Source organism: Castor canadensis, chromosome 6 (genome assembly GCF_047511655.1).
Source record: "Castor canadensis chromosome 6, mCasCan1.hap1v2, whole genome shotgun sequence".
Lineage (NCBI taxonomy): Eukaryota > Metazoa > Chordata > Mammalia > Rodentia > Castoridae > Castor > Castor canadensis.
This window is the reverse complement of record NC_133391.1, coordinates 5,559,770-5,587,519: the sequence shown is the minus strand read 5'-3', so window position 1 is coordinate 5,587,519 and position 27,750 is coordinate 5,559,770. Positions and strand designations below refer to the sequence as shown.

The window sequence follows — 27,750 nt, the reverse complement described above, 5'->3', positions numbered from 1 at the left end:
TCAGGCTCCACTTATGATCACATCTCTTGGCACAGCCTTTAGAACAATGGGTTTTTCTGCTTGAAGAAGTCCTTTCTGGCTTAATTTCATAGGGATCTGCAACAGATAAACACAATGACAAGCAATAAAGTGCCAACAATCACAGGAACAATGAAGAAAAGATACAATGACAGTAATGTTTTATAAGCACATGAAAACTACTTTTAACATCACTTATCTTGAATTCCTTCTACTCATTTGTTAAGCTCTGCCAAGACTGGGTAGTGACAGCTTTCATTAATTCATCAGAAAAATATATTTTATGAGCACTTACTCTGTGAAAAAAATTTTGTCAGAATGTTTATTGATATAATTTAAAGTACAAGGATGAGTTAAAAAATTTAAATCGGACTCTTAGAGATTAAGACAACCTATTTCTGAAAAGCCATAAAAAGTTAATTTTGTATGTGTTGGATTTTTTTTAATTGTTATGCTGGGTGGGGGTACATTTTGGCATTTACAAAAGTTCTTACAATTTATCGAGTATATCATGCTTGAATTCATTCCTTCCATGATTCGATTTGTTGAGTTTTGCAAGATAACTTTGAATGAATACTTTATATTTTAGTTATATGGGCAGGGCTCAACCTTTAAAGAATCCTGTCATCTCTTCCAAGTAAACCAATTCAGTTTAATGATTAAAGAGAATTTAAGGAAGAATTTTGGTTTATTTCTCTTTTTTCTGGTTCTGGTGTTTGAACTCAAGCCCTTATACCTTGAGCCATTCCACCATCCTTTTTCATGTTAAATATTTTTTGAGATAGGGTCTTGTGAACTATTTGCCCAGGCTGGCTTGGAACCTTGATCATCCTGATCTCTGCTTCCTGAGTAGCTAGGATTACGGGTGTGAGTCACCAGCATGTGACTCATGGTTTATTTCTTTTCTTTGCTAACATCTTTTAACAGCAAAGAACAGTGGAAATAGGGAATTTCTAAGACTTTCATTAAACTCTTACTTCATATTTAGAGTCATTCTTTTAGTGGTGGTGAATCCTCTGATTGAGTAATCTTCTGACCTTAATACAGAGAAAGTATAGGGAAGGACAAGGAATCTATCATGAGGTTGAGACTCTCCAGCCTAGAAAACACCTGGAGCTTGACAAGGTGTCTGTCTCATCGCTGGTGTTCCAGAGTCCTTTATTATCTCAGAATGAAATACCCTGACAGTACATTTACAGGAGAACTACACAGCTGCCCTGCAGCCACAAATAAGGTGGAAATAATTTCTATCTGCCCTTTCTCCTAGGCAGAAAGTCTACAGACATTAAAATGTGTGAGTCCTGGAAATAAATCACTGTATTCAGGTATTTCTTTAAGTTCTTGTAGAGGAGAGCAACACTCAATCTTCATAACGACACAATGCCTGTCTATCACAACTGCCCACAGAATATCCTAACTCCAGTTGACACTAAGCTGAACTTAAACTTTGCTCAAGTTCAAAGACACTGAACACAATCGTGTCATGCTTATTTGCATAACTATGGATGATCTTTCTATTTTTGGTCCTTTTAAAGCAAAAGATGTGACTCCAAAATCAAATGAACTTAAAATCTAATAAACAGGACAAAGAAAGATTCTTTGGCCTGTAGGATAAAGTATTAAAAGATGAATGAGCACATACTTTTCTGTAAGTAGACTCCTCTGTTAGAAAGAACTTCCATAAAATAGTATTTGTTCAGAAATTATACTGACCTGTGTTTCCTTGCAAGGTTTGAAGGTGAAGTTCTGTAGGACTCTGACGAGAGCGACTTCATGTTCATGAGAGCAAACCTCATTCCAATGCAGTTCCTGGGTCTGTTTCCAAAAGGCATGAATATGTACGGATCAATGCTGTCCTTGTTCTTCTTACTGAGCCTGGGCAGCAGCAGTGGATGAGAACATGTTGGTGAAATAGGAAAACCAGAGGAATTACATATTTGGGGTTCCCTGCAGACATCCTTAACCAGTAGTAGACAGCATGAATTTCTGGGTTGGTCTTTGAAATGCAGCTGTGGTTTTGCCACAAGAATTGTAAGCTACAGATCCTTTCCATTCCCCTGATCCTAGAGGAGCTTTAAGTTTTGTTAGAGGTGATGAGTGCTATTTAAACGAAATTTATCTTTAGTAAACACTAAAACTCCATTTGTAGTGGAGATGTGTTCGTACCTTGAAACATAGGAAATGAGACCAATGGAAGGAAAATATGTTCCTACCTTAACTCACCCTTCTGTTCATCATCGAATCATTGAGGCAGAAGGAAATATGCCTCCTACCATTGGAAGTTTTATTTTCCCTTCTTTCCACTCCATCTTTCCCTCTCTTTCATTTCTTTTCTTTTTTCTCTCTCTCTATCCATCCCTCCATCTTCCTTCTCCCATCTCCTCCTTTCATCTCCCTCTTCTTCTCCTTATTCTTCTTTATCCCATTCTTACATCCTTGAATAGTTTAAGTGAGATAATTTACAATGTCGTATAATGTTACTCTGCTGTAATATCATCATTAATTTCCTTCTACAGCTGTTTCCTTAGGGTATAAATCTTAGGAGGCTAGACCCAAATATTACACAAATTTGAATTGCCTGCAGTATGGAGTTTTGTCATGACCTTCTCCATAATTCTCATCATGTACTTTGATCATATTCACTCCCTCTATTACTATTTCCTATCTCCCCTCCTACTGAGTGTTTAAGGAAAAAACAATGACATGGGGAAAGTGAGAATGGCATTGTGGTTATGTATTTGAAAAGCTTTTTTGTATTGTGGAGAACCTTGTGAAATACACACAGTTGATGTGTTTCACACAAACATGAGAGTCAGTGGATGGTTGTGGTGGAGTGTGGATGATATTGGTGGATGGTTGTTGAGGAAGGAGGTGGGCACATGGAGCAGCATTAAAGCTATCCTGTAGATTTGTTTCTGTAGGTTGTAATTGTGTATTTGTCAAGCATTCTCTATGAGAGATATCTGGTAACATTTTGAGTGATCACAGCCTGGACTAGTCCCTGATACACGGTGAACACTTACTGTATGCTTCATAATTGAATGAATCTAAGAAAGACAGTGAGTGGGCTCTGATTTTACATTTGTGAGCATACAGAAGGTAGAAGAGTTGATCTAGGAAGAAACATTGAAGTCCTCTTGCCTAGAAAATTGAGGATTCTATCAACCTTAATTTATTCTTCCTTCAATAAGTCACTATGTGTAGACTCTGTGGTACCACTAGAGACACCATGACCAACCAGACAACGTCCCTGCCCTCAGGAAATGCTTAGTAAGAAGCCAATAAAAGAGTAGATCAGAGGCATCTTGTTGTAAAACTTCATTCTCTACTTTGCTTACCAACATAATAATGAGAAAACTAAACTATTTCTAGACCAAAAGTGTGCCTAAGGCCCTACAAGTTTCTAGAAGAGTCTACTCAATACATCTTCAAGGAAGGAAGAATTTCTTAGCTGTCTAGAAAGCAGATGAGTTAGCTGTGGAAGAGTCAGGAAGTAAACTGAGTGTGAAGGAGCTGGCCCAGGACAGCAGCAGAGACAGGACCAGGAGGACCTGAGCTTGCCTCTGTCCTCAGTGAGGCTGCCTAACCATCAGAGAAGAGGCCTCCTCAGTTCTTCAGCCTGCATTTCACAACCACCCTCCTGGAGGACCCAGGATGGAATATTTAACCAAACACAAGAGGAAAGCATTTCTTAATGCTGGTGATAAATTTAGAGAGCTAAAAGGAAGAGCACATTAAAAACTGAAAGGAGTAAGAAGCCTAAACACCTAAAATAAGATAGCGTTGAAGAAATTAGGGCAGATGTATACAGTCATCCTAAAAATTTGCACATGTGTTTGCACTGTGTCTGTTGGAGGATTAGTTCCATGATCTAACCAAAATAAAATCCATGGATACTCAAATCCCTTATAAGAAATACAAGAAGATTTAGAAAGGACAAAAGCTCATCCTTGAGCACACTTTAAATTATTTCTAGATTGTTCAGAACACTCAGTATAATGTAAATACTGTACAAATACTTACATTGTGCTATTTAGTGAGGAATGACCAAAAAGATCTGCACATTCTCAATATTGCTGCATGTTTTTCAAAATAATTTGATCTACTGTTGGTTGAAATTACAGATGTAAGCCTACAGTTATAGATGGATGACTGCAGATCTTAATATGAGATACTGAAAAGTTTATACCTTGCTGTTACAAAAAATAAGCAGCTGTTTGAAATCAATCAGAATTTGGTACAGTTATATTTTGATGTTGTATTTTTTTGTACTATTGGGGTTTGAACTGAGGGCCTCACACTTGCTAGACAGGCACTCTCCCAATTGTACCAACCAGGTACAATTCTATTTTAAAGATTTACATGCACAAAAATATGTTCTTGAGGATATTCATCACATTATTACCTCATGATTATTTTTGGGTCTGAAACTTAGGATGAAAATCCTTATTTCTAGTCAATTTGTATAATTTTGAAAAAAGTATTGTGTTTTTAATATAAAATCTTCCTAAAAATAAAAGTACATTTGCATAACTAATTGAACAATCACACCTATGTCTTCTACACTAAAAGATAAAAATACACTTGAACCAGCCTGGGTAGGGTAGGTTCCCTTTCCTGGCTAGGGTAGGTTCCCTTTCCTAGTTAGGGTAGGTTCCCTTTCCCATAGACCCTATACCTTTCAGGGCAGAACTCCTCAGGCTCTTGCCACAACTTTGGATCTCGGTGAAGAGCGTAGCTTGGTACCATCACCACAGTCCCTTTGGGAATGAACACTCCATTTATTTCAACATCTGTCTTACAGAGCCTCTCAAGTCGGCCAGCAATTGGGTATAATCGGAGCGTTTCATTCACCACCATGTCTAGATACTCCATCTGTACCAGGGCATCATAGGTGGCAGGTGCCTGGAAAGAAAGGAAGATATTTTCATAAAGTTGGGGAGTAACTTTGAACTATGGAATAAATCACGTTGGTAAAGCATGTGAACATTGAGAAAGTGTTTTAACTACCATGTCTGTTGACCTTCTTAATGGCAATCAGGAAGTACAAAGGAGTCACAAATTTGAGAGATCTTTAGGAACAATCCCCATCCCAGGGCCTGAAATCTTCAGCATTAATATGTACTGCTTTTGCTTTCTCACTTGAGGAGATGTGACTATAGATTGTGATGATTATGCTAAACAAAGTATACCAAAGTCAGTGTCACCTTTCAACAGCCATTTCATAAGGGCTTAGTACATAGGAAAGAGAGAAATCTTGTTTCATTGAGGTGAAATAGCCTGCAAAGCTACTCTTTTGAGTATATAATATAATGATATAATATAATACAATAAAAAACTCTATACATAATTTGAGTAGAAACTAGTCTCTCCTACACCAAATATGACAAAAGAAGGATGCTGTCATGACACACAATTTTAGCTCTAATACAGTTTCTACACAGGATAGGAACCCACACAATCAGCCCCACCCTTGGTTTTAGGACCATTCTCCTGGTTGTTGCTTCAGGGCTGACTGTAAGTTCTGCAGAAAATGCTTTGTGTTCATCTCATAACCAGACCAGTCATGCCAGTGCCAGAGTCCAGGTAGCTTCACCCCACAGAATCTCAGTTTGGGTGAATGAAGAAGTGCCTGTCACTTGGTGTTATATTAGAGAGACCATAATGTAGAGGTTAAGAGTTTGGCGTTGGAATCAGACATCCAGGCTCCTCTCTTGGCTGCTTCACCTCTTCCTCTATGACTTGAGTGTGAGGATGTGTGGGGCACAGCTGAGTCACCCGCATAGCCCAGCCAAGGTCACCCTTGCTCAGCCCACAGCCAGACCAGAGCACACCTCACAATGTCAACACAACTAACTCTCTAGACACTTGAGTCATATGTGCTTATACTTCCATGTCACTGGGATTTTCTGGCTATTTCTTACTTGTTTTATGTTGGTGACAGACGATGGATACAGTTGGGTCAGCATTCTTTATAAAGAATTTCTATTTCTGTGAGAAGCATCCTATACTTATGTTTCCCCTTCACTTCTCTCTTCAGACTCTTCCTGAAGAGTTGGTGAAATAATCAATGCTTAACAACTCTTTGGAAAAATTCTCATTGGAAATTATGAACTGTCATTCTTATTAATGCTTCAACTTTTCCCTCCCTATCCAGGTATGATGTCATTCCCTAACCTTATCAGGAAAAACCACATCAATCTCCTCCTGCAATTTCTTCTGGATATCAGGGTGAGTAGCCAAAAAATATGTAACAAAAGAAAGAGCACTGCTGGTGGTCTCATAGTCAGCAGAGATAAAGATAATTGATTGGGCTACAATCTCCAGGTCAGATAGAGCTAATAGAAGAGAACACACATTTTAGATAAAGACAGTCAATACCGAACATCACAGTTTAGGTTAAAAAAAATCCAAATAATGGTTTCAAAAGGCTACCCTACACCTGTCCATCTTGTCCTCTTTCTGCCACCCTCACCAAGTCACAGCTAGTTAATGTTAAAAGACAACGTTTCTAACATATACAGTGTTATTGATATACTCCTTAGATATCTGAATAATTAATTTGTATAAGTGAAATGTATAAGTAAAAAGGAGCATTCTCCCTCAGGAAATTTTAAATTATTCCAGCTAAACTATAGCTTGAAACACTTTGAAAGAGTTTGCAACACTAAGGCTTTGGTGTATGGGAAATTAAAGGATCTCTTATCTAAACATGTTTGGAGGAACTGAGGTAAAAATACTGAGGAGAAAGAACCTTGGTACTCAAAGTATGGTTCTGGCCCAGCATCCTCGGGAACTTCTTGGAGATTAGTAGAAAGGCACAAGTTCAAACCCACACTAAACCTATCACTAAATCAATATGTGAAATTTCATCAATCGTGATGATCAGTGTGCACAAACTAGCTTGGGAAACAGGGATTATACCTTTGAAGGCATCAGGTATTAGAAGACCTGGGGTACTGGCCTATTGATCAGGAACTGCATTAGGATGTTTAGTCTGCAGAGCCCTGAAATAATCATGGCACCTACCCCAAACATGAAATGGAAATTTAAAAATAAGTGAGTGTTTAAAAGTTCTACAGAGTTCAGATTGACTGATGATGACTTCAGTAATGTGGTTGTGGGGGGATTCAACAATCAAACTACTTTCTCAATGATTTTGAGCCCCATGAAGTTGAACTGAAATTTACTATAACTTCTGCATTTATAGCTCGACCATTCACTGTGGTAGCTACATTTCACATATGGATATTTACATTTAAATTAATTAAAATTCAATATAACTGAAGGTCCAGTATTGCAGTGGCACTAAACAGACATCAAGTGCTCAATAACCACATGTAGCTACTGGTTACTGTATTGAATTGTGAATCCATAGATTATTTCCTGTAGTGCAGAAAGATGTAGTGAACTATATGGTTGATAAACAGAGAGACACATGGCAGAGTGATAGATGTGCAACTAGATGTATGTGTAGATGTATTTGCACCACCAAGCTGGAATCAACCCATTGCCCTTCTCTATAATGAATATATATTCATTAATTTTGTCAGGTAGCTTTAAATTGATGACAGAGAGAGACTGAAAGACAGAGGAGAGAGAGAGAGATGAGAGAGGAAGAGAGAGAGAGAAAGAAAGACCCTTTGGATGCAATATATAACATTAGAGTGTATATCTTTCTGAAGTTTTGCAAAAATGCTTTTCTACCTGGAAATTGACTTCAGTTTCCAGAATAAGCCCCACCCTCTGAGCTTCCCCATCTGTAGTCTGTGAAGCATCCTGGGTTACCTCTATGAGACTCTGTTTCTTTCAAATTCTGGGAATCAATCATCAACTGAAGGAGATCCACTCAGTGCTGGAAGAATAAAGAGAAATTTCAGACAGAAAGTCACTCGTGAAGTCAGAAATAGGTCAGTGTTAAACTTCACCTGCCTTCTGAGCATATGGCCCCTTTAAGTCCAAAAGTCTACCTGGTATTGCCTGATTCTTCAGGGAACAAAACAATCCATTTATAGACTTTGGAAAGCAGTCTGTTTCCTGAGAGAAATCAGGCTATGTTCAGAAGCTTTTCATCTTTGCTGTCCCTGAACCTGAGTTTCTCTGGCTCTGAACACAGACTCCTGGCCAGTTAGTGACCACCTTCTCCTGTCACACCTGCTTGCTCAGGAAGAAATTGTAGACTTCCCTCTTTCTCCTACCTTCATTCTTAATACACAATAACCTCATAGATTAAACTCCACCCATTTCCAGAGAGAATCAGCAAGTTGGCAGCAAGCATCTTGAAATATTCCACCACCCTGGGATCTTGAAGGCTTTTCAATGACACCTGGGGGAAACTGGTATTGCCTCCTTACCTGAAGGCATCCTTGTTCTGAGTGTCCAGAGAAGCCCTACAACCACCCCAGGTCATGAGGAGCTGAAAATTTTCAAAATCCATTCCTCTAGCTTTGGGGAATGTACAGTACATCATTGTTATCTATAGCCACTGTACAATGACTAGAGGTAGGAAAACCCTCAACTCCTATCTAACTATAGCTTGGTATGCACTGAGAAACCTTTCCCTATCTCCTTTCCCAGCCTCTGGCAACCACCATTACATCTCCACTTCTATGAGGGTCATATTTTTAGATTCCACATATGAATGAGATCATACAGCTCTTGACTTTCTATGAAAGGCATGTTTCACTTAACATAATGATTGCCTGTCCCAATCATGTTGAACACCACAAAACACAGGATTTTATTCCTCTTAAGGGCTGAATAATATTCCTATTCTATATAGCACCATATTCCAGTAGTTGGTGGACACTTAACATTTTTGCCATTTTGTGGCAATTATAATTAGTGCTGCAATGATATATTGAAACATCACACCAAACCCCAATAATGTGAACATTTACTATGTCAATAAAAATGTTTTAAATGGTGCTGCAATGAACATGGGAATTCAGATGTCTCTTAACTATACCAATCTCATTTTATTTGAGTATATACCCACTAGGAAGATGGATGGATCATGTGGTGCTATTTAAATTTTTTACTAGGGTTATTGTTCAGTGGTAGAATCCGTGCTTACCATGTGTGAGACCCTAGGTCTGAGCCCCTACACTGCAAAAAAATTAAATTTTTTAAGGAATATCCAAAGCATTTTCCTTAATGTCTCCCCCAATTGATATTCCACCAATCGTGTGCAAGGGTTCTTTTTTTGTGGGATGTGGTAAAGTACTTATCTCAAAATATTTATGCCATGACATTTTAAACTCTTTCTCTCTGGCACATTGTATATTCTTATTCCCCACCATTACATTCTTCATTCTCCACTAGAATCTGAACACTCCTGCTCTCAACCTAGGTCTCTCCATTAACAAAACAGAGAAGAACAGAAATAGTATGTATACTTCCCAATAAATTATTAACCAGTGAACATCCTCATGGAACCACATCACCAGATTACCTTTGTTTTATCCTGGAGGCGATCTTTTTTCATTCTTTCTACAGAAGATTTAAAAAAATTTATAACATGTTTTGGAAACATGGAAATATTTAATGTCTCATAAACTGGTATAAGGAATGGAAACATTACTGTAGGGGAAAAAAAGAAGAAAGGAAACCATGGTGAAAATGCAATATTTACCTGGAACAATTACATTTATTCAAACACTCAGAACAGTAAAAGTCATCAGATTTTCTCTAACAGGAGCCATTCCCTCTGTGATCTTTGGGCTCCAGGCCACTGGCAGAGCAAAGGCATGACACACCCAGGGCCACCACTGTAGAAGTGAGGTCATTGACCATTTCTGCATTGTTGCAGTAGAAAAATGATTAAATTCCCTGACTTATTTTTATTTTGCAGACTGTGATAAAGCCTCTTTGGATCAACCAGGCTTTAGTCTGGGACTGAAATTCATCATGCTATTGAAACAAGAGTTGTAGAGGAGAAAAAACATAGCTTGTTTTAACAAATCACAATGGAGAGAAGCCAGAAAACAATAGTTAGATATTGAGAGACTCACAAATATGTGCAAACTAATTACTCCACTCCTAAATAACTAACTGGATCAAAGAAGAATCATAAATCACAATTGGAAATGGTCTTGAGCTGGTAAAGTGGCTCAAGTGGTAGAGCACCTGTTTAGTGAGTGTAAGTCCCTGAGTTCAAGCCCCAGTACTGCCCAAAACAAAGCAAAACAAAAAAGGAAATTGTTTTGAAAGGTAAAACTGAGAACACAATATAAACAGCTTGTGAGATAGAGAAAAGGAAGTGTAGCTGATATACTAAGCAAATGGAATTTCAAGGCAAGCAGGAGTTCCTATACTCATAGCAAAGAAGAATCTAAGCCAAAACTAGTTGGAAGAGATAAAGGCGGTCACTATCAAAAGGATCAGTCATTAAGAAGATATAATGATTGGAAACATGTATTCACTGAGTTTGCTGCACCTATTTTATGAAAGGACTGTTATTGGACATAAAGGGATATGTCACAGGACACAATAATAGTATGTGGCTCCAACCCCACTGTCATCAATAGATTAATCATTCAGGCTAAGAGAAATCAACAAAGAAACTTCAGAGTTAAGCTGCACCATAGATCAAGTGGACTTAACAGATCTCTACAGAAAATTCCATCCAATAGCTGCACAATATACATTTTTTCCTCAGCAGCTTATGGAACTTTCTTTAAAATAGAACTCATTTTAGGCCATGACACTGTGTACACATGTATGAAAATGTTAAAATGAGACCTGATGAATCTATTTCAGGAATAGGAGGAGGAAGGTATAAAGGAGAATGGTGGAGGAGGTGAATTGAAGTATGATATATTTGATATATTGTAAGAACTTTTGCGGATGCCACAATGTACCTCCACTCAGTACAACAATAAAAAAAGGAAAAGTCTCTATATATAGGTCATTCGAAAGCATCAAGTTAAATATTTAAATAGTAATAAGCAATTGCAAATAAATTTCAAAAAACTGACATGTAAAAATAAATACATATATCATATAACATATCAGATTATGTGCAATAAAATTAGAAATAAATACCAGGAGAAACTATACAAATCCATGGAGAAGGACCAATATACTATCGAATGATCATTATATCATCAAAGAAATCAGTAAGGAAATTTTTTAAAATTCTAAAATCTAGTGAAAAATGAAAACAGGACTTACCAGAACCTTTAGAACACAGCTAAAGCAACTATAAGAAGGAACTTTACAGCTGTGTGTACACATTAAAAATTAGATATTTCAAATAAGCGACCTACTGATGCACTTCAAGCTATTTGAAAAAAAGCACAAGACAAACCCCAAATTAATAGACAGAAATAAATGATAATGATGAGGAATGGAATAGACACAGAGAATCACTGAAGCAAAGTGTTGGTTCTTCAAAAATACATAAAATGTTTGCAAATCCTTTAGTCAAACTAACCAAAATAGAGGGAGAAGATCCAAATTAACAAAAGTAGAGATGAAAAGGGAGGAGAGATATTACAACAGTTACCGATGAAATGCAGAGGATCATTAGGGAATACTTTGAAAAATTATGTTCCAATAAATTGGTAAATCTACAAGAAATGGATAAATGTCTAGACACATACAACCTGCAAAACGGAACCATCTAACTGTCTATAACAACCAATAAGTTTAAAGCAATAAAGAAGTCTCCCAACAAAGAAAAGCCCAGGACTGAATGGATTCACTGCTGAATTCTGCTGAATTTTTAACATTAATGCTCCTCAAACTATCCTATAAAATAAGAAGGAAAGAACACTACTCATCACATTCTACAAAGCCAGTGTTACCATGGTACCAAAACCAAGTAAGGACACAACAAAAAGAGAAAACTATAGATCAATATCTTTGATGAACATAGGTGGAAAAATCCCCAATAAAACACTTGCAAACAGAATTCAACACCACATTAAAAAGATCATTCATCACTATCAAGTAGGTTTCCTTCCAGGGAAGAAATGATGGTTCAACTATAATTCAAATCAATAAATGTAATACAGCACATAAACAGAATCAAGAACAAAAATTACATGATTATCTCAGTAGATGTAGAAAAAGTCTTTGACAAAAATCTAACATCCCTTCATGATAAAAGCCCCAAAGAAACTAGGAATATAAGGAACATAGTTAAACTTAAAAAAGGCTGTAGATTACAAACACATAGGCAAGGTTAGAGTAAATGGGAAAAAAATTAAAGGATCCTCTTTAAAATCATGAATGAGACAAAGATGTCCACTCTTTCATCCTTATTCAATATAGTGCTTGAATTCTTATCCAAAGAAATATGCAAGAGAAATAAGTATGAAGGAAGCTACCAAGGAATAAAGAAATCAAGTTACACCTATTTGTAGACAATATGGGGTGTTGAGGAATCTATCAAAAACATCCTAGATCTGATAAGCACTTGAAGCTAAGTAGAAAGATCTAAAATTAGCATGCCAAAATCAGCAGTTCTGTAAATGTCAATAACAAGCATGCTGAGAAAGAAGTCAGGGAAAACATCCTCAATCACAGCAGTCTAAAAAATACCTAAGATAAGGGAAAGAATTCAACAAAGAAAACCAAAGAAATTAAAGATGCTAGAAGATTGGAAAGACTTCCCAGATTCATGCATCAGTGAATTAATATTGTGAAAAATGGCTGCATTATCTGAAGCAATTAAATATTCAATGAAATCCCCATAAAAATTTCAATGAAATCCCCATAAAAATTTCAATGACATTCTTCACAGAATTAGAAAAAAATCCTAAAATTTATAAGAAAGTACAATGACTTCACAGAACTGAGGTAATCCTGAAAAAAGAAAAAGCAGTGCTGGAGGTATCATAATAACTGATTTCAAATTATACTACAGAGTCAGATAACAAAAATATCATAGCACTGCCACAAAAACAAACACCAATGGCACAGAACAGAGTATCCAGAGATCAGTTCACACAGCTACAGCCACTTGGTTCTCAACAAAGGTGCTCAAATTCATGTTGGAGAAAAGATTACCCCGTTTTATAAATGGTGCTGGGAAAACTCGATATCCACATGCAGAAGACTGAAACTAGATCCTTACATATTACCATGTACAAATTCAATCCAAAATGGATCAGACCTTAAAGTTCAACTTGAGACTTTGAAGCTAATCTAGGAGAACAAAGGAGGACACTTTGAGATGTCAGCACAGGCAATGACTTTCTGAGTGAGACTCCAATAGCTCAGGAAATAATGAGAAAAAATTGACAAATGGAATTGAATTAAATTGTAAAGCTTCTGCACAACAAAGAAACAATTACCAGAATTAAGTGACAGCCCACACAGGTGGTCAAAAGTCTTTTCCAGCTACTCATCTGATAAATGATTAATATCCAGAAAATATAAAGGCACCAAAATCCTAACACCAAAGAACAAATGATGCAATTAATCAATAGGCAAATAAATGGGACAGGCTGCAAAAGAAGTACAAATGACATGAAAAAACATCCAAAATCCTTAATTGTAAAGGAAATGCAAATCAAAGCTGCATTGAGATTCCATCTCCCCTCACCCCAGAGGGTCAGAATGGCCATCATCAAGGAAATGAACAATGAATGCTGGCAAGATGTGGAGAAAAAGGAACCCTTGCACACTGTTGGATGGAATGCCAATCAGTGCAGCTCTGGGTGAAAGCAATATGGAGGTTCTTCAAAAAGCCAAAAACAGAACTACCATATGTCCTGATGATACCACTTCTAGAAATACATCTGAAGTATTACAGGATAGAGATAACCTGCACACCCATGTTTATTGGAGCATTATTCCAAATAGCCAACTGATGAAATTAGTGTCCATCAGTGGAGGAATGGATAAAGAAATTGTGGTATACGATCAAATGGAGGATTATTCAGCCACTGAGATGAACAAAACTAATTATTTACACTGGAGATCATCATGTTAAATGAAATAAGCAAGGCTCAGAAAAATAACATGTTTTCTCTCATGCATAAGCTAGATTAAAAACATATAAAAGAGATAAAACATAGAAGTGAACTATTTGTGGAATGGGGACCAAGAGAAGGAGGACAGGGTATAAGAGAATGAGGGAGAGTGAATACAATTGAATTGTGCTGTAAATACTATCAAATCATCATGAAGAGGCACAGTATTTTGCACAATAATAGAAAAAGAAACCAGCCAATGGCATTCACCATCATTATCACTAGGGATAGTCAAATAAGAATCACAATGTGTGACTCCTCCATGCTAATTAGGATGTCTGTAATCAAAAGGATGGAAAAAACAAATGAGAAGTTGAGATGTGGAGAAATTGCAATCTGCATCCATTATTGGTGAGAATTGAAAATAGTGTGGCCATTACAAGAAATAGTTTAGCACTTCCACTTCTGAGTAGATACCCCAAAATAACCGAGAACAGGTTTTCAAACACAAACTTGTATAAGAATAGCCATAGTAATACAGTGGAAAAAGGATAGAAACAATCCAAAATGCCCCAAACTGATGAATGGCTAAACAAAACGTGCCTCATCTATAGAATGGAATATTATTCATCTATCAAAAGAAATGAGGTAATGATCCATGCTTTTAAAGTTCAACTGATGAACCTTAAAAACATAATAATAAAGGAGACAGACACAAAGGCTAGGGAATGTACCATTTCATATATATAATCCATAATAGGCAAATCTATACAGTCAGAAAGTATGAAGGGATGACTTAGGCATGAGGGAGGTAGAGGAAGAGCTACTTAAAAGGTACAGGGTTTCTGACTTGACTTAAAATTCTACTATTGACAGTGGTGATGGCTACATATATCTTTGAATGTAGTAAAAACATTGAGTTTTATACGTTAAGTGGGTTACTTATATGTACGTGAATTGTATCACAGTGGACTGTTATTATACAAGGGAAAGAGAAAATGAAATGGTAGTCCACATACCTACTGAGAAGAGCATTGGGTCAAAGAAATCAAATTTTAAGAATTGCTTGATTTTTTCCACAAAGGGGTCCTGTGGGTTGTTCAGAGAATCTACATTTACTCCAAATGAGGTGCCAGTGATCACATCCATGCTGTAGGCCCCAAAGATGCTGAGTAGAGAGAGACATGGAGAATTAACACCTGCATTTCCTCCCAATTCTTCTGCAACACAGGCAGTGAGAAGAGTGGGGTCATTCACACGCCAGGGCAAGACAGACAGAGTGACAACAGTGTTAGAAATACTTGAAGGATCATCTGACAAATATATGCTCCTATCACATGCCCCCCTGGTACCAATGATGCAGCTGTTCTTGTCATGGGCGGCAGGGACACTAAGGTGAGTTAGACTCCTCTCTAAGCTCAAGGAACTTAGAGAGACAGAGACTCATAACCAGACAAACTACAGCAGTGCAAATGGAGGGTGGGTGATAGCAGGTGTGCCATCACTGTGCTTGACAGGACAAAGGTCAAATAAGTGACTCTAACTATCTAGGGAACACAAAAAAGAGGACCTTTATCTAGGTATAGCCTAAGCACAGAGTGTGTGCCCAGAGCTGGTTCCTCCTTAGCTCATTACAGAGGAGCAACCACCTGTGTTGAGTATCCAGGAATATCACTCTTTCCCCATACGCCCTGCTCAGGATCCTGGTAAACCTGCTGTTCCCCAACCCGAGAGGGGTGAGGTTGCTATGACAGCAGAATAATTTCTGTAGACTGTAAAAACTAATAATATTCCTTGTAAGAACATAAAAATCTATTCAAAATGGACTTGGGTGGACCCCATAGCTAAGTGACCCTATGTCCTCCATATGTGTGCCCAGGGCAATAGCAGTTTACACCAATGTTTCATGGAAATTGAAAACATTCTAGTTTACACAATAAATGATATGATTTCCCTACCCATAGTCTCAAGGAGAAATGGTTGGAAGATTTAGTTTTTCACTGGTAGTCTCAATAAACCCATTATAGATTTAAATTGTTCTAAAGTTCCACATGGTCCACACGCCATCCCCACACATGCTTGGTGCCAAGTCCTCCAATATTTCCTATCTTGTACACTCACAGCTTTGGTGAGATCATGTTTCTTCTTTCTAAACTGTTTTGCCATACAGAATATCAAAAATGGCAGTTAGGCAGATGAATTAATCATGACTCTTAGAAACCAGGAAGAAGATCCTTTCATCCCAGCTTCTCTGCTTTCTCCTGGGAGCTTCCCCTCCTGTCTGCACCACTGCAGCTGTGACACCACACACCTGCTTTTGTCTGATCCCTGGAGAATTCAACAGTGGGAATTTCAGCTCCCTGATGGGCAGCTGGAGGATCTCCTGACAGAGCTCAAAACACCAGAGGCTGCACTGATACTCACTCTTTCATGGTGACAGTATTGTCTTTCTCTGCTTTCATCCTCAAATTTTTCACCAGCACATCTGCATATTGGGTAATGATGGGTAACATCTGAGCACAAAACAAAATAATATGTGTAATTATATGAGGATGCTGAAATCCCAAAGGCCATGGCTTTCCCAAAGATGAAGGAGTAAATCTTATTTATGATGAATCTTAGAATATCTCTTCTGGGATCTAAGGACATACTATCACTTTTAGGATGTTCAAATTCAGAGGACTTAGAAAATGGCTATATTCTTCATTTCTAACTGTTCCTAGATCCATTCTTTCAGTTCCCAATTAAAATTCCTTTTATCTTATTACCTCCTTGAGTTTCCCACTGGTGAAAGTTGGAGACAGCAATGTTCGTATTCTCTTCCATTCCTCATCCTCAGCTACAGAGACAGCTTTTTTCATAAATCCCACTGGACCAAGTGGCTAGAGTCCAAAAAAAATTTGAATTTGCCTTCCAGAAGTTTTGAGATCTCAATGGTTTTAAAAAGTTGTTAAACCACTTATTTAAAGAAATATTTACTGACTGCCTAGAGAGTATCTGGTCTTATGTAAAACACTAAATAAATACTTATCCCAAATGATTAGCCCCCTGTAAGGGTGGAAGAAGCACTCAGCCACCTCATGTGGGTTTAGAATTTTAGGTTCAAACCTCCTTTTGGAAAGAAATGTCCCATTTGGTTGAGAACCTGTTGCTCCAGGGACATCAACAGAAGGAAGAGCTAACACAACCATGAGGACTGTGACAAATAAAAAAGGATTGATGACATAGTAGGTGACCTTGTCTCACTGTATGTTCCCTTATACCAGTTCTGTCTTTTCATATATCTATTGAGTAAGCATCTTGATACAGGGATGCCTTCATATGGTGATTTCAAAAGATAATAATTCTAAAAGGATTATAATTATAACTGTTATTCTGAGGTATCAATGTAACTCCTTATTATCTCTTTTCTCCTAATTTTTTCCTCCAAGGAAAGATGGAAAAGGAAAGATGGTTTTATTTTCAGGCAGACCCAGCACCACCTCCTTGAAACTTGTATCTATTATCTAAAAATAAATTTGCATAAAAACGATACTTGCAATCCTCATTCATAATAAAAACCCAGGAGACTAGGAAGACAGGAAATTTACTCAATTTGATGAAGAGGTTCTTTGCAAAACCAGTCTTCAGCTAGGAACACACTTTTGGGTGAAATATTGAGTGCTTTCATTCTAATGATAGGCAAAATTTGACGATGTCTCCTGAGTCAGACACAGAAAGACAAATAAAATATATCCTGAATGCAGAACAGTGATTTCTACAGATGGAGATGGATAGAATGGAAGGCCAAATAGAGGAAGGCTGAATTTGATTAGTATGATGTATGCATGTGCTGAAATATCACCCAGAACCCCACTCATATGTACAATTAACATTTGTAATCCTTTCTTTTTCTAAAGTAAAGGTATAGATTGTATAGAAAAATACAAAAACTTACCAGCTAAAATTAGGCTAGACTGTAGAAGATAAAAGTTGGCATCTCTGAAAAACAAATGTCCACTTTTATCAACATTCTACTGGAAATCTTAGCTACTGCAACAAGACAAGAAAAAAATGAAAATGAGAAGCATGCAGTTTTAAAGAGAAAAACAATTTCCTATTTTAGGTAAAATATTGTCAAGTTAGAGATTCTGATGGTGCATACAAAAAACCCCTCTGGTATTATGAGTTCAGCAAGTTTGTAGGATGCAAGGTCAACACAGGATAATCAGGCACATTTACAAGGTAAATAAGGAATATGTAAAAAGCACCACAGACACACAATCACTTTCACAATGGTTACAAAGAAAATTAAATGGTTGAAGTATGACTCTAATAAAAACATGTACAGGATCCATGCACTGAAAACTAAAAAATGTTGATGAAGGAAATCCAAAGAAAACCAAAGGAGTAGAGAGGCACACAGTGTTCATGGATCACAAGACTGAACACGATGAGGACACTGTTTTTCTTCAGGCATCAATGAGTTGAATTCAATTTTTATAACAATATAGGCCAGGTACCAAAAACTTATTCTGAATCAGTATGAAAAGATGGAATGATTCATTGCAAAATAAATGAACTGGGAGGAAGGAAGCACTCTATATGACATGATTCACTCTGTCCCTGCAGTAGCCAAGACTGTGTGGTTTTGCAGCAGGGAAAGTGACAGTGATCAAATGGACATGAGAAACCTATCTGACCACAAGGCCCCAACCAATTCTATTCTTCCTATCTTTTCCTTTCTTGTTTTGGTGCTCCTTGGGTTTGAACTCTAGATTTTGTGCCATGTCCCTGGACCTTTTTGCTTCAGTTATTTTTCAGGTAGGGTCTCATGTATTTTTTCTGGTCTGGCCTTGGACTATCCTTGAACTGTGTAAGCACACTACTTATGCTTTCAGCATAGCTGGAAATCCAGACACGAATCACCACACTTGGCTTGTTTGTTCAGATGGGGTTTTGCCTGGGCTGGCCTCGAATTATGAGCCAATTGATTTTCTGCTTCCAGAGTAACTGGGGTTACAGGTGTGAGTCACATACCATCTTTTTCCTTCCTTCCTTCTTTCTTTCTTTACTTTCTTCCTTCCTTCCTTCCATTTTTCCTTCCTTCCTTCTTCCCTCTCTCCCTCCTTCTCTCCCTCCCTCCCTCACTTCCTTTCTTCCTCTTTTTCTCAACATATTCATTAAGTCATTGGATGAATGGACTGAATCTGTTATAATCTGGTATCATTCAATATCAGAATATTTTCCCCACCTGATTTTTTTGTTGTGTTGGGGATGCACTGTGGCATTTATGAAAGTTCTTACAACATGTCAAAGATATCACAGTTGAATTCATCCGTCCATTATCTTCCTTTACTCCCCTGCCCCCAAGTGATATTTGACAGGAATACCTGAAAGAACTGGAGAGTCAGAGTTAAAAAAAATGATGAAAGAAAAGAAAACCCTTGATCTGAACTTCATATATCAAACAACATTTAACACCAAATAGATCATAGACTTAAATGTAAAGCGCTTAAACTGTAAAAATTTTAAGAAAAATAAACAACAGTACAAGAGATGTAAGGGACAAATTTTCAGACTTATTGCCAAAAGCACAATCTAAATATAGGTGGATTGCCCACCTCCAAACAGAAGACTTTCTCTGATAAAAAGACTCCCATTGTGAGAAAAAGACAAGCTACATCTGGTGACTCCAAAAGACTAGCAAGGGGGAGCTTTATGGTGAACGACCACTTCAATATCATGACTGTACTGGTTATAGCAGACATGTGTGCACATGGTAAATTTGCAGAGAGCTACACACACACACATATACACATACACACTCATGCACATACACGTATACATATACACACATACACACACACATGCACACACATACACACATGGACATGTACACACATACTCACATACACACATACACACACATACAAACATATGCACACAGATACACACAATACATAAATGAGGGCACAGAAAATCGATGAACAGGGAAGAATGTCTGTGTATTGTATCAATTTCCTATTGCTAGAGTAAGAGGAACATACTGTTTCTATAGTTATACAAGATATTATCATCGGGTGAAGCAGAATAAAAGGTACGTGAAACCTGCCTGTACAATTTTGGGAAATTTCCTACGAACCTCAAATTATTTTGTAATAGAAATTGAGTAAATAAATATTTAAATATTTTTAAAAGGATGCCTACCCGCCGGTTTGTGAAGACAGAATAACATTCTTTCACAAACACCGTTTTGATCATATCTGTATCTGTGATAGCTAGCACAGGCTGTCGACCATCATACAACCTGTGTTGGAAAAACAGAGTTGATTAAAAAACCTAAAGGAACTGAAACCACACTCAGAAATTCAGATTTTGTTCTTGGTGTTACATCATCCACACCCTAAGTTCCACAATACATTGCAAGATGAGCTCTGAGTTCAAGTAGAGATTCTGAGCACAGAAGCCATTGGAGTGTTGACAAAATGAAGGTAATTAAGTAGGGAAAAGACACAAAGTAGCTCTTCATACGGGTTATGACAAGATACCATTGGAACTTCTGTGGTGCATGCCTATGGCATTAGCCATGGTTCTTTGCATGTTCAAAATATTGGACTATCAAGAAGAATATTAGGTCAGTTAAAAACTGAAGACAAGTACTTGTTCAAGTGCTCAGAAGTGCTAACTGTTGCAAGAGCAGTTGAGTTAGGAGATGTAAGGCTCTCCCTGTGACTCTGTCACTAAATCACAAGGTCTTCATGAGTCATGTCAACTCGCAGACCCTGTGGCTGGGCCTGTGGATTCTGAGGATTGGTTTGTGAAAGAAGAGAAAGAGACAAGAGGTGGCAAAGCCTCCTCCCACTTCTCTTTGTGGAAAATGACTATCCTCTTCCAATGGTCTCACCAAACCTCCCGCAGCTCTGAACGGGAAGAGCTGCTTCAATGATCTGAGCCACCATTCAAGATTATAAATTGCATGGAGTCCACAGGGAACACAGCTGTGCAGCTATATCCTATATAAGTTCTTAAAGGGCAGTAGAACGAAGCAGAGAAAGAAATCCTGCATATAATTCCATCGAATATTCTTGGCTGAAAAACAAAAATTAAATGAAAGAAAAGCTGCACACATTCAGAGAAAGTACAAAAAGCTTAGCATTAATGATTTTCAATTCTGCTTACTATGTTTCCTAGACTTTCTTTCAGAAGTGAATGCTAAATACATCTTTTTTCTTGTGGTACTGGGGTTTAAATACAAGGCTTCTCCCTTGATCAGTCTGGATTATGATTCTCTTCACTTCTTGCCACAGCTGGGGTGACAGGCATGCAATGCAATGTCTAGCTTTTTCCTCTATTAAGATGGGGTCTCGCAAACTTTTTTGCTCAGGCTGGCCTGGAATCATAATTCTCCTGATCTCACTTCCCAACTCAGCAGACCCTGTGGTTGGGCCTCTGGATTCTGAGGATTGGTTTGTGAGAACTGAGGATGAGATAAGAAAAGGCAAAGCCTCCTTCCACTAGCTATTAGTGGAAAATGACTATCCTCTTCCAATGGTCTCACCAAACCTCCCGTAGCTCTGAATGGGAAAAGCTGCTTTAATGATCTGAGCCACCATTCAAGATTATAAACTGCATCAAGTCCACAGGGAGCACAGCTGTGCAGCTATATCCTATATAAGTTCTTAAAGGGCAGTGGAATGAAGCAGAGAAAGAAATCCTGCATATAATTCCATTCAAAATTCTTGGCTGAAAAGCAAAAATTAAATGAAAGAAGAACTGCACACATGCAGAGAAAATACAAAAAGCTCAGCATTAATGATTTTTCAGTTCTGCTTACTATGTCTCCCAGACTTTCTTTCAGAATTGCATGCTAAATATATTTTTTGTAGTACTGAGGTTTAAACACAAGGCTTTGTGGTTGCTTGCGGACACTTTCCTGCTTGGGCCATGCCTCCAGACCTTTTTGTTCTGCTTCTGTGGAGATAGGGGCTCACTTTTTGCCCAGATCAACTTGGACTGTGATCCTCTTCACATGCAATATAATATCTGTTTTTTTCCTCTGTTGAGATGGGGTCTCACAAACTTTTTTGCTCAGGCTGGCCTGAAATTGTAATTCTCCTGATATCAGCTTCCCAAATAGCTAGGATTATAAGCACAAGCCACTGGCGGCTGGCTTGTTAAATAGAAAATTTTAATGCAGTTGCTTGGACTTGAAATAAAAAAGAAACCAATGTAAGAAAAATATAAAGCCAAGCACACAATAAAAAGGTATCAAATGATGCATTTTATGTAATTAAAGTGGAAGGTAAGATGGAGAAGGGAGAATAGTCAGATTCTGGACAAAAAATTGGACTCGTAGTCTCCCCGGTATCAATACTCATGGAAGAGTCATAAGATGCATCAGTCTTAGCCTAATTCTTGACTGTGGACCTCGACACTTGGTGACATATGGGATCCTTGTAAGGAAAAGACTCCAGAAACTTCATAATACATGGCAGCTGAATCTGAATTGGTTCTGGGCTGATATTGTTCCAATGCAGTTGGTTCTCTCATCCTAACAAGTTTACCCAATGGGAGTTTCCAGAATACTCACCCCCACATTTTTCCATATTTCTTATAACACTCTACATCAAAATCTGCAAAACCCTGGGAAGAGAAACCACATGACATCCCATTATTATTCTAACGGTACCGATCCCATTTCTAATTGGGCCTCAAATGACTGGAATCCTGTGAGATCAAGATTACTGTTCCTCGCTAGCAGAAGTGACTTCCAACTCAGAGAGTTCAGAAGGGGAAAGAAGACACAATTCAGGAGATACTTGACAAAGGAATTTGCAATCACTCTTGAGTTTTTTTCCAGTATTGCAGTACACAACTCCTTACCCTGATCTATGAAAAATAACTGACTCCTTATCTTTCTTTTTTCCATTTATTCATATGTGCATACAATGTTTGTGCCATTTCTGCTCCCCTACCCCCCATTCCTCCCTCAGCCCTCCACCACCTCGCTTCCAGGCAGAAACTTTCTGCCCTATCTCTAATTTTGTTGAAGAGAGAGTATAAACAATAATAGGAAAGACAAAGCATTTTTGCTAGTTGAGATAAGGATAGCTATACAGGGAGATTCCTAGCATTGCTTCCATGTACAAATGTGTTACATTCTAAGTTGATTCTTTTGGAACTGACCTTTTTGCAAGTTCCTGATCCCCTTCTTCTATTGACCTCTGTCCCTTTAAAGTTTCTGCATTAGTTCCTCTGCATTGAGGACATCAAATACTATCATGTTTTTTTGGGTTTCATACCTATTCCCATACCTCCCATGTGTGCTCTCACCTTATCATGTGACTAAAGTCCAACCACATTGCTGCATTTGCCCTAAATCTGAAGTCCACATATGAGGGAGAACATATGATTTTTGGTCTTCTGAGCCTGGCTAACCTCGCTCAGAGTGATTTCTCCAGTTCCATCCATTTACTTGCGAATGATAAGATTTCATTCTTCTTCATGGCTGAGTAAAATTTCATTGTGTACAAATACCACATTTTCATAATCCATTCATCAGTAGTGGGGCATCTAGGTTGTTTCCATAACTTGGCTATTGTGAATAGCACTCCAGTAAACATGGGTGTGAAAGTGCCTTTGGAATAACATATGTTGCAATCCTTCGGGGTTGCTGGATCATATGGCAGATCTATGTTTAGATTTTTAAGAAGTCTCCAAATATTTTTCCAGAGTGGTTGAACTAGTTTGCATTCCCACCAGCAGTGTACAAGGATTCCTTTTTCCCCACACCCTTGCGAACACCTGTTGTTGGTGGTGTTCTTGGTGATAGCTATTCTATAGGGGTGAAGTGGAATTTTAGTGTGGTTTTGATTTACATTTCCTTTATGGCTAGAGATGGTAAGCATTTTTTCATGTGTTTTTTTGGCCATTTGAATTTCTTCTTTTGAGAAAGTTCTGTTCAGTTCAGTTGCCCATTTCTTTAATGGTTCATTGATTTTAGGAGAATTTAGTTTAGATACTCCGGTTATCAGTCCTTTGTCTGATGTATAGCTGGCAAATATTTTCTCCCACTCTGTGGGTGGTCTCTTCAATTTAGAGTCCATTTCTTTTGTTGTGCAGAAGGTTTTAATTTTTGAAGTCCCATTTGTCTATACTTTCTCTTAGTTGCTGAGCTGCTGGGGTTCTATTGAGGAAGTCCTTGCCTATGCCTATTATTTCTAAAGTGTTTCCTGTACCAACTTTAGAGTTTCAGGTCTGATATTAAGGTCCTTGATCCATTTTGAGTTGATACTAGTACAGGGTGATAAACATGAATCTAGTTTCAGTTTTTTGCAGATGACTAACCACTTTTCCTAACAACAATTGTTAAAGAGACTGTCTTTTCTCCATTGTATTTTTTTGCCTTTGTCAAAAATAAGGCAGGTGTAGCTGTGTGGATTCATATCCGGGTCCTCTATTCTGTTCCACTGGTCTTCATGTCTGTTTTTGTACCAGTACCATGCAGTTTTTATTAACTCCTTATCTTTCTAAGGTGTTTTTGCTTCTGCTTCTGCTTTCTCTGAAATCCTGGAACGCTCTGAATTATTTCTTCTATTGGCTTGCAATGAACCTAAATCTGAGAGGTCATTTATTTAATGAGGTCTCAGGAACTCTGTTGGAATTAGGGCATTAAGGTCATCAGTGTCCTCTTTTAGTAATGTGAGTCTCAGGCATGTAATTAAGTGACAAAGTGAGAGAGTGAGTGGAGACAATGGGGACTTGCCTTTCAGTGCTTCTAGCTCAATGTGGAAAGATGAGGAAATGCCACTTCTACACATAGTCCCCCACAAATTAAATACTCATTCTGAGAATTCACTTCTAAAACTCAAAAAAAGACATCATCTTGGTGTTAAGTTTCAGTGGTGATGTTTTAACTGTGCAGATAAATAGATCCAGAGCTGTGCCATGACTAGAACTTCCTGGAATCTTCTCTAGTGGGAAAAAATCCTCTTAGAAGCTCACAAAGTCTGACCATCAAGTTACCAACACGAGTGCTGACATGGTAGAGACCTGAGTTCATCAGGCGATGAAGCCTGATGCTTCTGGCATTGGAAACAGAGCCCTGCAGCAAACCTGGTTATGCTCTGTCTGGATGAGGGCCAAGAAGTCTCTGAAAGTTTGAAACCTCAGAACTTCCTCCCAAAGAACAGCATTTTTACTGAGGTAACTAAGCTAATCTTTACAACCCTACAAAGCAAAATAAGACACTCACCTTGCGGTAGCCAAGAATAGTCCCCAGGAAAGGCAGAGGTTTGGGGCCAGGGATTCCCAACTTCTTAAAAAGTCCATGTGAATGGGTCCCATATCTATACATATGAGAAAACCAAGTCATAGAGATCATCAGTACCTTTTTTCTCTTGTCTCTCCCTCCCTCTGTTCTCCTCTCTTTCCTTCCCAACATACAAATGGAGGCTGCCAGTCACTAACACAGGAACTAGGATGGCTAAGGCAGGTGGATAAAGTGCAGTCAATAAATAAAGCAAACACTGCAGTATTTATGATTAATTTTCTTCCTCCACTCCTCTCCCACATTCACTGAGAGAACCCAAAATTCACAAACATTAGCTAAAAGTAGCTGAAGTCTTCAGGCTCCCAATTCTAGAGTGAATAGTTGGTAAATGTTCCCAAACTTGAGTTTGAGTGTGCCTGTGAGATTAAGGCTAGAATTTTTCCAGGTCATTTCATTTAGGAAATGTGTCACCTTAGGAAGGTGATTTGAGGCCAACACATCTTCTCCCAGTGACCTGCAACAGTTTCCCATACCATAAGTATCTCTAGCAGTTCTTCCCTGAAGGGAGAAGAATATTTTGTCCTAATTTCCACCTTGGAGTACTTTGTTTTATCACTGGCCTACCCTCTTCCTTACTCACCTACATTGAGAAATTAAGATGATCTGCTGGACAGGTATATCAAAAACAGACCAATTAAAGTAACCCAACTAGCAGGTGTATTTTTTAAATTTCGTTTATTCATATGTGCATACAGTGTTTGGGTCATTTCTCCCCCCTTCCTCTGCCCCCTCCCTTTCCCCCTGCATATATATGGATGCATTTATATGCAACCCATGTCATACAAGTGCACACATAACTTCAAACCCACGTTCAGTCATCACTCTAAGATGAGCTCATTCTAGTCATGTCTGTTTGAAATACTGAAACCAGCAGCCCTATTTCCACTATTCAGAAGGATGATGTTGGGTGTATCTCAAAGAAATTCTAGGATTGAATAGAATGAAAACAAGCCATTTCAATTAATTCCAAAATATTATCAGATGTAAACATTAACCCAAGAGTGTATTTACTATTTTCACATCATTGTGAACTTCAGATAGAAGTTAAGTTTGACATGGGAAGAGCATATTGATTCCACAGTAAAAACAAAACTCCCCCCTCCACCTGCTCACAGTACCGGGAATCTGACAATTTTTTTTTTACTTGAAACTGGGGTTTCAAGTCAAGCCCTTGTTCTTGCTAGGCTAGTGATCTACCTCTTGTTGACACATACTTCCTCCCTTTTATCTTTTAGGTTTTGTTTTCAAATAGGGTCTTGTGCTTTTTTCTTGGGCTTCCTCAGACCATGATCCTCCTACCTATGCCTCCCATGTGTCCGGGATTAAAGGCATGAACAACAACGTCCAACTTGTTTGTTAAGATAGAGTTCCACTAAGTTTTTGTACAGGTTGCCCTTGAACTTTGATCATCCTGATTCTGCATCTAAAGTAGCTGAGATTACAGGTGTGAGCCACCATGCCATTTTTACATGGTTTTGATTCATGCCTCTGTTGTGGAGCTTAGGGGCTAAAATATTTAAAATTCAAGTTTCTTTGAGGCCCCTGCCTTTGGAAGCTGTCAGTAGATTTCATATCAGGGAAGAAACCAATCTCTATATTGATGTTTAGAATGGAAGGGAAAAGATGAGAAAAAGAATAAAAATTCCAAACTTCTGCCAGAATTCCTTGCTCTTAAGAGTAATGACTTAAAGTTGAATAGTTCTGCACATTATAGGGTGGAGGAATTGAGTTTTAGGAAGGAGGGGAACTCTGGGGAAGAGCAACAATGGTTTCTTGTTGGGATGTGAAACTACCATAAAGTCTGGGTGCACTAGGTGCATTGTGTAAATGATGCTGAAGGTGAGAGAGCAGTAGCAGAGTCCACCTGTGTCCACAGGATGCAATCCCTCTACACAGGCTTGCAGCAGAACAGAACACAGAGACAATCACACAAAAACTCATGAAGACCCCTCTCACCCTCCACAATCCTGAAAACTTGCTGAGGGTGTACCGTACTATACACAATGACTAGTTGTTTGCAATTTGCCTCTCCTGAACCTTGGTTTATGAATCAAAGTTCAAACATCAACTCAATCAGAGATAAGTTCCCAAAGCCAAATGAGCTCCCTAAATTCTCCTAGACCCAGAAATTGGATGTTTTATGGGAAGTGAATGCTTACTAACTCCTTCATGGGATAAGGTGGATAGTAAGTCCTTAGATTTTTATAGCATGAAATTCTTAAGCAATTTCCTGTTCATTCTCTTTTTGGTCTTCCAAATAAATAATAGTTAGAGCATATTAATTCTTACTCCAAGTCCAAGCTGACAGAGGTGAGGCGCTTATAAAGCTACTTACAGATAGAGGAGCACCAGGGTGGTAGCCAGGAGGACCCAGGTTCCAATGGAAAAGTTTGGGATCAAGTCCATGCTCACTTTCCTGCAGCAATTCTCTCCTATGAGGTTTGCTTTCAGCTGTAGCCTTTGCTCTTTGCAGAGCTGTAACTGCTGAGCTTC

At 38.2% G+C, this 27,750-nt stretch overlaps 1 pseudogene; it reads right to left on the bottom strand.

The window, feature by feature from the left end:
* Positions 1-27,750, bottom strand: LOC109677922 (cytochrome P450 3A9-like; annotated as a pseudogene).